Raw genomic sequence first — 12454 nt, forward strand, 5'->3', positions numbered from 1 at the left:
GAGCATTGTCTTTGTCTTTCACTGTTCAATACGGAAGATGGAGGGATTTGTCTGTCTCCTGCCTCAGTTACAGAAGAGAAGAGAGAAGAAAATCCTTCAGGAAAGAAACAAAAACCAGTGGAAGAATGAAGATGGGCACAACTACTTCAGAAAAATCTGTGCTATTAGAGCAAATCCTTTATCTCAATGATATGTTGAAAATAGGTTTTTTTTTTTTTTACGGTTTAGGTTGATTAAACAAAATCACTTTACCTACAGCATCCACAACATGTCCCAAACACAAAGAGAATAATTCAAGCACTTCAAAACCAAACAGATGATTGATTAAATTATCTTTTCTCCATTTTCTGAATGACCAGTTTTAACACAAATCTCCACTTCCAGTCCAAACCTTTGACAGAGAATTCCAGAAACGCTGGAAAACAACTGGATCTTTGCTTTGATTTTACTGTCAGGAAACATTTCATCTTCCATCTCTTAAACTGACTGATCAGTCGTTCTGATTCTCTCTTAAAAGAAATCTTTTTAAAGAGACGCCTGGTAACTATTGATGTTATTTACAGAAAAATTCATCCACATGGGCACCAGACACCTGCCTAATCATGCACTTTGCACTTTTTGTGGAATTATTAAAAAGTGATTTACTATTAATTTCTTTTTTTTTATTTTATTTTTGTTAATTTAAACAAGTCTGAACAGAAGATAAGTTTTTATTCATGTGAGTTTCCATTTGCTTCAGTGTGAAATGAACATGGTAATTTCTTTTGTTTTAAATTTCTACTATTACAAATTTACTTCAACACATGATTATAGCAAACAACAGTTTCTTTAGTTTGAACATGATACAAGATGGTGCGAATGCCCAACTTTTTAGATATTTATTATTTTACCCTAGCAAGTCTTCACTTAAGTTAACTTCCCTTTCAGTACCTTAGTGGACAAAAAAGTCCTCTTCCAAAAATCCTTTCTTTTTAAATTTGATTTTATTTATTTATTTTTTTTATTTTTTTATTTATTTTTTGCTTGAATCTTTCAATGAACTTCAGTCCTTATGAAAACTGCCAAAGAAGCAATTATTTAAATTATTTAACATTTTTAATGCAAATTTCATGACAAGATGTCAGTGTTTTTATTATCCAAAAAAGCCAAATAAGATTTATTTTCCATATAGTAGATGTTGGGGAGTTTTTTTTCTTTTTTTTTTTAGATAAGCTAGAAGACAAGGAGGCGTTCGCCATCGTCTCAGTTCCAGTGATGGAGATCAGAGATCTTGACTTTGCAAATGATGCCAGCGCCATGCTGGGTACCGTGGTGGAACAGTTCAGCAAGGGCTTCATCAGCCAGAACGACCGCAGGTACAACGCCGTGATGCTCAGGACATGCCAAGAAGCAGGAGCCCACACCCACTGCTGTTTGTTTTCTTCAGGTCTGCCATTAAGCTGCTGGAGGATGTGGTGTTCTTTGTGGCAGACGTGACGAAAAGCGGTCAGCCAGTGCTGGATGTGGTCATGACCAAAGCCAACAGAGAGAGGCAGAAACTGATGAGGGAGCAGAACATCTTGAAACAGGTCAGATCATGGCTCATATGGTGACACACCAGAACCATCCAATCTTGTACATTAGCAGCAACTTTTAACAACCATTTCTTCATGCACAGGAATTCTGGAACAACCATGTACTGATGTAACAGAGGCACAAACTGAAGCTTGGTCTGGGACCAGAGTTCCCCTAGTGAGACAGTAAAAGAGAGCTGAGTGTCATCAGCATATTAACGCATATCATCTGAGAGTAAATTTACTGGTTTTATATGACAAAGTAGTCCCGTAAAGACTCAAAGCAGAGACCAAATTTCATAGTTTGAGATGAAAATGCCAACCATGCTCCCCCCATCTGGACTCATCAGACTAGAGTCCCCGTTTTCACTGGTCTAACATGTTCTGTGTCTTCCTCGTTAGTAGCTTCTATAGTTCACAGTCTCCTCTAATAAAGGGTCAGATTAACTTATCCTCTTGGTCTACTTTTCCTGGGGGGTCGTCTGCAGAGACTCAGTAGAAACATTCTGTGACCAAAAAGACAAAGAGTCAAAAAACAAAAACACAAGATGGAAAATTACCTTGAAAAGATAAAAACGAACTACAAACAGATAGATCGACCAACACATGGCACAAACTGATTCAAAAGAGACAGAAAAGATAGAAAATGGAGAGAAAAGTAAAAAGGTTTAACTAGAAACCAATCCAGGTGAGGATGCTCACATCAAGACAAACCCGGAGACGTCATTAAAAATTGTGGCGAATGCTGAAGATTCTGAACTTCCTGTTACACCGTGAGACTGGCTCTAATTGGACAGCATGTAACTGAGGCTTTTACTTGTGTTTGATCAGATCTTCGGCATCCTTAAGGCGCCTTTTAAGGACCGGGATGGAGGTGAGGGTCCTCTGCTGCGTCTGGAGGAGCTGGCCGACCAGAAGAACTCTCAGTACCTCTGCTATCGAGTTCTGCGCCACTCGCAGGAGGACTACCGCAAGAACCAGGTGAGGATGACCACAGTAGCTGCCTTCAGCACTACATTACAGCCGTGTTCTCTGGTTTCTGTTGTCGTGATGATGTTTTGTTAAACCGTTCCCAGGAGCACATAGCAAAGCAGTTCAGCGTGATGCAGAGTCAGATCGGTTACGACATCCTGGCTGAGGACACCATTACCGCTCTGCTGCAAAACAACCGCAAACTGCTGGAGAAACACATCACCAAGACTGAGGTGGAGACGTTCGTCAGCCTGGTCCAAAAAACGCGAGCCCAGGTAAACCTGGAGGAACAAGCAAATCTTCAAGTTTTTAATCCTTCTTTGTCAGATATATTTGTTCAGATAGATAGATAGGTAGGTAGGTAGGTAGGTAGATAGATAGATAGACAGACAGACAGACAGACAGACAGACAGACAGACAGATAGATAGATAGATAGATAGATAGATAGATAGATAGATAGATAGATAGATAGATAGATAGATAGATAGATCACCATCAAAGAGTTGGTACATTTTATTACTACAGGCATGTTTCAGTAGGAACGCCTTGACTGGTGGAGAGCTGCTCTAAAATGAATGTGGAAACGTACACATATTACAGGAAGTTAAACCTCCACTAATATCAGCATGAGAATTATCTGACTGCACATGCAGCACATGTGGAACAACAAAAAAAAAGAATAAATTCTTCAGGACGCTGAGTCATGCTTTCCATAGGTCTGCTGAAGGCCTCCATTGCACCTGCCATTTCTGGAGTTCAACAATGTGACATTTTGACCAAAATCTAAAATACTGAGTTTTTCTAACAAATTTTCACTGATTCCTTGTAAAGATACAAGATTACAAAGTTTTTATTGGAATTGAGATTTTTTCTGCTTTTGTGATGGCTCAAAGATAGAGTAACCGGGAAAATTAAGATTGTTTAAATTAATTAAATTGAAATCAAAAAAGTTTTGTCCATGAAATTACCAGAGATAAATTGTGCAGAAACAGGCATTCAGATCAGATCGTTCTCAACTTCAGCATGGCCTGGATAGCTCAGTTGGTATTGCACACAATATGGGATATGAGCAAGTAAATTAGTACCCGCGAGTTAAAACACACGTCGCAAGGAGGCATTTCTGCATTGCGAGGGAATAACACAATATTTGCAAGCAGAGAATCACCCTCGTGAGAGTTCATCAATCCACTGTGTTCACATATGTGGACCAATGTGCTCACAGCAGCGCCCCGCTCGCTCTCAGTTCGGCTTAACAGTCCTCCCTCGCTCGATTGCTGGAGACTTTGGCTGAAGTGTCTAATCCTCTGATTGGTCAGTTTTCGGTCTCTCTCCCTCCTTTTCATTGAGTTTAAGAAAGAATCTCTAGTGTTGTCAGCACATGCAAATAACGAATTACAAAAATGTTTATGTAACTGTTATATTGTGGAAACAATTGTGGCACTTACAACCTTAAAGATTGTGACAAAAAAAAAAAAGCTTAAGTTAAGGTCAGCGCTAGCTAGCAAGTGCCATAGCTATTTTATCCATTAGCATTACCGTGGTAAGTCAAAGTGTTAGGTCTTGTGGATCTGTTTAGTTTTTGCTTTGTTTTGATTTCTTTAAAATAACTGTCTGGTAAACAAACCTAAACACTAATGTTAATTTGTCATGTTGACCTGCTATGATAGGGAGAGTTGCAGGACGCAGCGCGGCGGGTGGTGTCCCTGCTGCAGAATGCCTTATCTGATCTATCAACTAGAGACAGTGAGGACTGTTGTTGTCATTGTTAATTTGCCTACAAGCAGTGATTTAAAAAAGCAGTTTTACAACACGACATGTTATGTATTTATTATGCAAATAACATGGCAAGGTTTGTTACATTAGAGCATAATCATTTAATGGACCTGTTTTCACTCATCTTGTGATCATATCTGAATTTTAGTATAATCATGTGTGATATTGTCTGTCTTTTTCACAGACTGTAACACGTTTTAATCTCTGATTTTATTCTTCTGCAGATCCTTTCCAGGACTGTTTGGGAAAAGAAATTATGGAAAAAAGAGACCACATACTAGTGTCATTGATTTCAAAAGGAGGCTGAACCCTGTCAAGTGTTTTCCCATACAGTTTTATCTTGTCAACAAATATATGGAGAAAACCCCAAAGATTTCTGATGAGTTGACCCTTCTACAGGCAGGGATGGGTCGAAGAACCATCAGTGTCACTGAGGATGCTGACCATTCATGGGTAAATATAAAAGAAAATTACTGTGCAAATCAAAATAAAACAATACTCTTGTCACTGTAAAACCAACTTTAACTAATTTTATTTTGCTAAAGTAATTTAGGAATTGACATTGTGCAAAATATTTAAAAAAAAAGGCTTGGTATTATATTACTCATATACAGTTGTCCAGAAAACTTGAGGATACCTACTCAAAAATGGCCACTTTGAAAGGAGCATGGATGCTGTACAAGGCTGTTGGTAACACATGGAAATTTTTATCTTTTTTCACAGATTTAAGTTTCGTACACAGAGTTAAGATTTTTTAAAATCAGCAGTTTAACTAAAAGAAATGGACCAATATAACTTCTTGTTTTTTGTAGGTGGCTCTGGACAAAGAAAATTGTGCATTGTGCCTCCTGAAGCAGAGGGCTATACCGGAGCTTACCTCAGTACAGTTGCACGTGGAAAGTCAACACTTTACATAGTACCTGTCCAAGGAACTCTTGACACCTCACCTCTTCCTTACTGTGCAAAGGAGTTTGAAAAAATGCCCAAAGCAACATGTCATACCTGTTCTGTAAATATGCCGATCCAGTTACTGGCTGCACATGTGGCGTGTTGTGAGGCTCAGGATTTCTCAAATGACATGGAGGATCAGGCAAGGAAGACTTATCTTTAGTTAGGAGGATGATTTATAACATGTTTTTGTTGTCGTGTGAGTGTTTTTGTTTGCTCTATTTCAGACTGAAGATGTACAGGAGTTGTCAGATAACAGGCCGGCCTTCGATGTTTTCCTGGAAAAACCCTCTGACACTCCCACAAGTGATTTGTCAATGACAGTAAGTCTTTTTCAGCAGTGCAACTGTAGTTAAACACACAAGCTCCCAAAGAGAATATGATAATTAATATTAATACTGTCAATCTTGTAATACATTGACATAATTTTTCCATAGGTACAGGACTCAGATATTCCTTTGTGTGCCAAGGTTCCTCTGAGCAAAGTAAGCCCAAAACTGTAAAGTAAAAGCTTCCAGTATGTTCCCTTTTATTGTGTAGTTTTTATTTAATTATCTCAAATGGAAATGATTGACAAGATGGCGCCAGCAGTGTGCACAGCTCGCCATCTCTCAGGTTTCCTGTCAGGTTTCCTTGTCCTTCTGCTTTTATTTTTGGTACTCTCAGTTAGTGATTGCTTTTATACTGCTCCTGCTCGTTTTGTTTACGATCGCCAGTCGCTTCTTAACATCCAAGTGGCTTGTAAATGGCTTCCACCGTTCAGGTTGGAGGTTTGTACAGCTGGTACTCCTCCTCCCCTGTCTGCGGTTCCAGCTTACCTGAGTCATGCTCCCTGCGTCATTCCCCACAGGAAGCGTATCAGGAAACGGGGAAAGTGGGTGGTGTTGTAGGGAGGCTCAGGGCCTGCTTGTGCTCCACCAGTGGTGGTTTCTTGGATTTTTTCTCCGGATCCTGCCCCTCTTGTTGATCAGCTGAGTTTGGCTTACGGGGATCTGGCCTGTTGCTCTCGATCCGCTACCTGCTTCGTGCCGGCCCTTTCCTATGGCAGCTCCTCTTCCTCACCGCCACCCAAGTTCGCAAGCGCAGAGTGGATTTCTCCAACCTTCGTCCTCTGGGATATGTGGATTTACGGGTAAAGCAGGATCTTGGTCTGCATCTGGCTCTTGTCAATGCCAGATCACTGGCAAACAAATCTTTCCTGCTCAAAGACTTCTTTGAATCCCAGAAGTGGGATTTTATGTTTATAACAGAGACTTGGCTTCATGATGGTGAGTCTGTTGCCTTTTCTGAACTTCTTCCACCCCACTGCTGTTTCTCCAGCTCTCCACAGTCCCCAGTCCCATATGCTAGACTTCTCTGAGCCTTCTCTGCTGCCGATCCTAAGCTGTGGAACAACTTCACATTAGAGCTGCTCAGTCTGACGTTGGTTTTCAGTCTTTACTCAAAACCTACTTCTTTGCGCTGGCATTTGATCAAAACTGAGCGTGACATTCGCGTGTTTTATTTGATTTTAGTTTTATTCTAGCTTTTATTTGAGTTTTGTTGTTTGTTTTTTGTTTTTATTTTCATTGGTTTTTATTGTTTTATTGTGTAGTGTTTTATTTTCAACTGTGGAGTGTTTGTTCTTTTGTTCAGCACTTTGGGCAACTGCTGTTGCAGAAAATGTGCTATATAAATAAACTTGAACTGTGACAGTAATATATTTAATTATGATAAAGAGACAAATAACAAAATTCAATTTTAAAGACTGGCAGTATTAGTTTGTACTTAAATCTTGGACTAATAAAAATAGACTCATATTGCTATTGAAATAAAATCACAATTTTAAAGTCTTCACTGTGCAAAGATTAGTGACAGAGTCATAGGGTCCATCAAAATTTACAATGTTGAACTTCAGGGGCCATAAAGACTTTAAAAATTCTTCAATTGTCGATCTTAAGTACTTTTCTAAATATGATTTTTTTTTTTACCCTGGGCAAAATTTTGTTCCACAACATCATTAACTGAATCATAATTCTGACAGTACCACAAAACTAGCCAAACAAATATATTAATTTTATGGGTATGTTTTAGGAAGCGTGTCCCATCTGTGAGCACGTGTTTCCAAGTGACATGTTGGAAATCCATGCAAGCGTCTGTGGTGAAAGGTAGTTCTGTTTTCCTGTTAAAAAAAAAAGAAAAAAAATTGTAGAGACAAGCTTTCAAGCATTTTAGTGTTGTCTTGCTGTGCAATTTATCTAAAGCATGTGTAATTGCAGAGCTTGTGATGAATGGACAATGGATGGCAAAAGAAGTTATGTAACAGAGATGGATCCAAAACAATTCAAGATGCACCAAGAGATGAAAAGGTACTTTATGACGATGCTTTTTCTATCAAAGCTTGTGCATTCCAGAGATATTGGTATACAGCCTTCACAAAATTAACTTTTTTTCTCTTTGCTGTGTTACCATAAGCATTGCTGATGTAGTCAAAAGCCTGAATGAACGAGTGGATGAAACAAACATCTTTAACATATGCGTTACAAGGGATCAAATAGTAGAAAGGGGCATGAAACAATGGCAGGGTCAGAAGAAATCTTCTCCCCTTCACCCCCTCAGAGTTTCTTTCATTGGAGAGAATGGCATTGATAGTGGATCTCTGAGGAAGGAATATTTAACTGGTATGTTTTTTTTTTGTTGTTGTTTTTTTAATAGCACAACTATGTAAGTATCTTATTTTTCCCTGTTTCAAAAAGAAATGATGGCAGGAATAGAGGAGCGCTTCTTTGAAGGGGGACAGTGTGGCAAAAACCCCAAATATTCAATGAGTGACATGGATAAAAACAACTTCAAGTAGGTTTTCTTTTCTTCTGTTTTGTACTTTCTAATCTATAACATTTTTATATTCCTCTTGGCTAGGAATTTCTTAAAAAGTAGGATAACTTAAGTAACACATATTTAATTCCTTTAATTTTCAATATTAATTTAATGGCATATTTCTGTGTAATTTAGGACGATTGGAGAGGTATTTGCAGTCAGTATCACACAGGGTGGACCACCACCAAATTTCTTGATGCAGTGGTGCTACAACTACATGTCTACATGGATGTCACTGATCCTGAACTTCAGGAACTCATCAAAGAGGTAGTAAATAGAATTGGGTTGATTTCTTTATTCTTGTTTCATTGCATTCTGCAAACTGTTTGAGGAGACTTCAGTAACAACAAAAAAAAGGATTAAAACCTTCCTTGTAACTCAAATGCTAAACAGATCTTTTTGTATAGTAGCCTTGACTTCAGCTGATTTTAAGTTTTTGGTTTGCAAGATTCAAGCAGCAGATCAAACAACACTAAAGACCTACACTAGCAGGATTTTGTCATGTGGATACAGAGGACCAGTAACCATCCAAAGAAAGGAAGACATCATGCGGTAAAAAGACAACAGGGAAGCGTGTTGTGTTTCTGACTGTCTCTGTAAAACCTAACTGCAAAACTAAGGATCTGTTTGAATTCTAGTATGCTGAAGGTATTAAGATGCATGTGGAATATTGCCATGTATGAGCAGCCAGTTTTGTGCTGTCCCACCTGGGTCATCTTGAAAATGTGATTACATCAACAGTGAAGAGGCCCTAAGGCTGCGAGCGCGGTCGTCTCACATGCTCATGGCAGAAAACATAGAGCTGTTCATCAGTAATGTTTAGATCGGTAGGATCTACTGAAGTCTGGAGTTCACCCATCTCATCTTCTGTAAGAGGGCACTCATATTCAGGCACTACAATGCCCGTTTCTGCGTCAAAGCCATCATAGTCGACAGCAGCCTCCCAGTCAATGTCTGGTTCTTGTAGGTCCTGTAAATGTATATATACAAAACAAAAACATACCCTTAGTTATATTCAAGAGTTTCTTCCACATTACAATAGTATTATCACTTAAAAAATTGATCTTTGATCATGCAAAACAAATTTCACACTTGGACTTTCATATTGATATTAGAACACATCTATCCAAGTGTTTAACCCTTGCTGACTGGTTTGGTCTAGCTGACAGTACACACCCTTACAAAGGATGTGTACTGGCTGCCCCATTCCATTTTATTTGTCCTGTGATGTTTTTATGACTTTGTTTATGACAGTATGTCCTCACTACTGTCAAATTTATATTTTCTGATCCTATGATCAGATGTTGGAGAGAAACATCTGTCTTAAATAATTACCTGGCAGCACAGACTGACGGACTCAAGTGACATCTTATGAAAATGACATATTTTAGACAGCTAGGATTCTCTCATCTCTTGACCTGCCAAGCTTGTTCTTTATTTATGGAAATTATATTTTTGTGGAAATCAACAAAAAATTAACATACTTCAAGGTTTTCAAGGTGGACATTGGTATGAAGCATCTGGGCAATATCCCAGATCTGCACTGGACTCCGATTTCCCTCAGTACGGAGTGGATGGTGGTTCCAGCCCTCCACAAATATTTGTAAATCTCGTTTGAGTCTTGGAAGAATTGTATAATGCACACAGAAAATGTCATTTGTGCAAGAGATGTCCAGCAGGCCTTCCTCTTCAAGAGTGTGTAAGAGGTTGTAGTACTTTGATGTCACTGACATCCACACATCACGCCATAACCGTTCTATCCTAGAGGGTTAGAGAACAGACCAAATACAGTCAAAAAAATGATTAAAAGACAGGACTGTACCTAAACATATAACTTTTATAATGGCATTATGATTTTCTAACACCTTTTACCATGTAAGGTCAACATGTCACTACCTAGTTTGTTATTTAAAGCAGCTGTTACACCTTTAGGTTTACATAAATGAATGATAAAGAAGTGCATAGAAAAATCTCTTTATTTCAGTCCATATGAGGAATAGAAAGTTTGACAGCTGAAGATTTATTTAGTGCAAAAAAAAACAAACAAACACATATACACAAAAGGACAACATGAGTGTTACGCTGGCATTTTTACAACTCAAACTGCTGTCCAATAAATTTAAATAACATGAATGCAAAAAAAATGATGTGAATTTCAAGTAATGCATTGTCCATGGAGAAAGGCATAAATATACCTTTAGTTATGCACACTTTTACCAGAGATGAAGCTTCCTCTGTCAGTACCGCGAGCACTAAACATGAACCGGGCGATGTCCACGTTCTCAATGCCCTGGTCTGCTCTTACCCTGGAAACACAATATTACAGTGAAAGTGGAGCATTATTACATGTTTATTTTTTGGTAATGACTGGTTAAAACTTCTTACTGGGTAAAAGGTTGTATACGGAAAACAAAAACCTGAAAAAAAAATTATTTTATAATGCTTTATTAATCCCAAGATGAGAAATTTTTTCTCTGCATTTAAACCATCCCCTTGCTGACTGGTTTGGTATAACTGACAGTACACACACTTAAAAAAGGATGTGCACTGGCTGCCCCATTCCATTTTATTTTTCCTGTGATGTTTTTAAGACTTTGTTTATGACAGTGTGTCAACAGATGCCATTTAGCTTTTGTAGCTAATTCTGGCATATGTACTGTGAAGCTTTTGCTCAGATGTTGATCACTATGCATTGTCCTAAATAAATACATTAAAAATATAAAATAAAAATCCTAATTTCTAGGAGCAGTAGGCTGCTAGATTCCAGAGTCCAGGGAGTAGTTGGGGGCAAAGGGCCTTCCTCAGGGACCAACAGTGGTTTACCTTAGTTGCCAGCACAAGGACTTGAACCCAGGTTCTCCAGACCCAAGCCCACCTAGTGGTTACAGACCACTCCTTTTTAGAAAAGAAAAAGAAGAAAAAAAGAAGAATAATAATCTACCTTGAGGGTAAACCATGTTGCCTAGTTGCCTCTAGAAAGAACTGAAATGCTGTTGAAGCACGGTTGTTTGTGGCTGCATTCAGGTACAAAACCTAAAAAAATCAATTCAAAGGAATTCAGTTAAAATGCATCAAAACCATTTCGATCAAGAAAATGTTGGGCAAATGTATACAAGGCAGTTTGGAGTTATGTGTTATAGATTTGAAAAAAAAGAAGTATAGAATGATGTAATCTATTATAAAGTCAAAATTTAAATTGTAATAAAAATCATTTTTTTCTTACTGACCACAGAGTTTTAATAAAATTATAAAGGCAGAACAATACTGCACATTTAGAACATTTGTTTTTAATAAAGATCAAATACCTTTCTGGAGAAGCCATCCACTCCTCCAAATATCACAATGTTGTACCTATGAAGCCAATAAATATGAAATGTTAGCATGAGGAAATAAATGGCAGTTATTTCTGATCATAGGTAATTAAGTCATGACTTGAGGGGATGTGTGTGTCATTTTAAGTTTCAAGCCTAGAGTAACACATACAGACGTAGACAAAATTGTTGGTTCCCTTCGGTTAATGAAAGAAAAACTCACAATGGTGACAGAAATAACTTGAATCTGACTAAATTAATAAATAAAAATTCTATGAAATTTAACCAATGAAAGTCAGACGTTGCTTTTCAACCATGTTTCAAAAGAATAACTTAAAAAAATAAACTCATGAAACAGGCCTGGACAACAATGATGGTACCCTTAACTTAATATTTTGTTGTACAACCTTTTGAGGGAATCACTGCAATCCAACGATTCCTGTAACTGTCAATGAGACTTCTTCACCTCTCAACAGGTATTTTAATCCACTCCTCATAAGCAAACTGCTCCAGTTGTCTCAGGTTTGAAGGAAGCCTTTTCCAGACGCCATGTTTCAACTCCTATGTATGAGGCATGTAGCTGTTAAAGCAAGGTTGAAAAGCAATGTCTGATTTTCATTGGTTAAATTTCATAGAATTTTTATTTATTATGTCAGGTTCAAGTTATTTCTGTGCCCATTGTGAGTTTTTCTTTCATTAACCGAAGGGAACTGACAATTTTGTCCACGTGTGTATTGCATAATTTTCAAGACAAACTTTGATTTTTAAACAATAAAAATAAAACATCAAATTTGCTAGTAATTTAAAGATGAAAGATTATCCTCATCTGGCAGTGTGTCATGGTCTTAGTATTTTTTAGAAACCACAAAATAAAGATTTGGTAATCAGTTTTAAACTGTCCAGAATACTGTTGAATTAAATAAAGCTGTTTAAAACAAATCCTTTCATCTAAAGGATTGTGAACATAAGGATTCAATATTTTGTATTAAGAACTGAATCCCTAAAATTATTTAATTTCTCTTTAATTCGAAATACAATGA

At 37.7% G+C, this 12454-nt stretch overlaps 1 long non-coding RNA gene across 1 annotated transcript; it reads left to right on the forward strand.

The window, feature by feature from the left end:
• The first annotated feature begins 7320 nt into the window (after positions 1–7320).
• On the forward strand, positions 7321–7761 carry LOC121651956. Its single transcript, XR_006012544.1, has 3 exons — positions 7321–7394; positions 7506–7595; positions 7702–7761. It is a non-coding gene; the product is annotated as an uncharacterized LOC121651956 (long non-coding RNA).
• Positions 7762–12454: the final 4693 nt, after the last annotated feature.

Source organism: Melanotaenia boesemani, chromosome 13 (assembly GCF_017639745.1).
Source record: "Melanotaenia boesemani isolate fMelBoe1 chromosome 13, fMelBoe1.pri, whole genome shotgun sequence".
Taxonomy (NCBI): Eukaryota; Metazoa; Chordata; class Actinopteri; order Atheriniformes; family Melanotaeniidae; genus Melanotaenia; species Melanotaenia boesemani.